The sequence below is a fragment of the Pteropus vampyrus genome, unplaced genomic scaffold (genome assembly GCF_000151845.1).
Source record: "Pteropus vampyrus isolate Shadow unplaced genomic scaffold, Pvam_2.0 Scaffold102, whole genome shotgun sequence".
Lineage (NCBI taxonomy): Eukaryota > Metazoa > Chordata > Mammalia > Chiroptera > Pteropodidae > Pteropus > Pteropus vampyrus.
This window is the reverse complement of record NW_011888883.1, coordinates 1,647,920-1,648,121: the sequence shown is the minus strand read 5'-3', so window position 1 is coordinate 1,648,121 and position 202 is coordinate 1,647,920.

Genomic DNA, 202 nt, shown 5'->3' with positions numbered 1-202 from the left:
TGGTAGTGTCCAAGTGGCCTGATCGTGGTGAGCAGGACGTCCAGTCAGAGGAGCAGCACAATGCCCAACAGTGGAGTTTGGCAAAAGCATTAATATGATGGCTAGGTGGAAAGCCAGGGGAGCAATTGAGGGAATCATTTTATGAACTGTATAGATGTCTAACCAATATACTGTGTACTTGAACCTAATTTAAATGAATAAA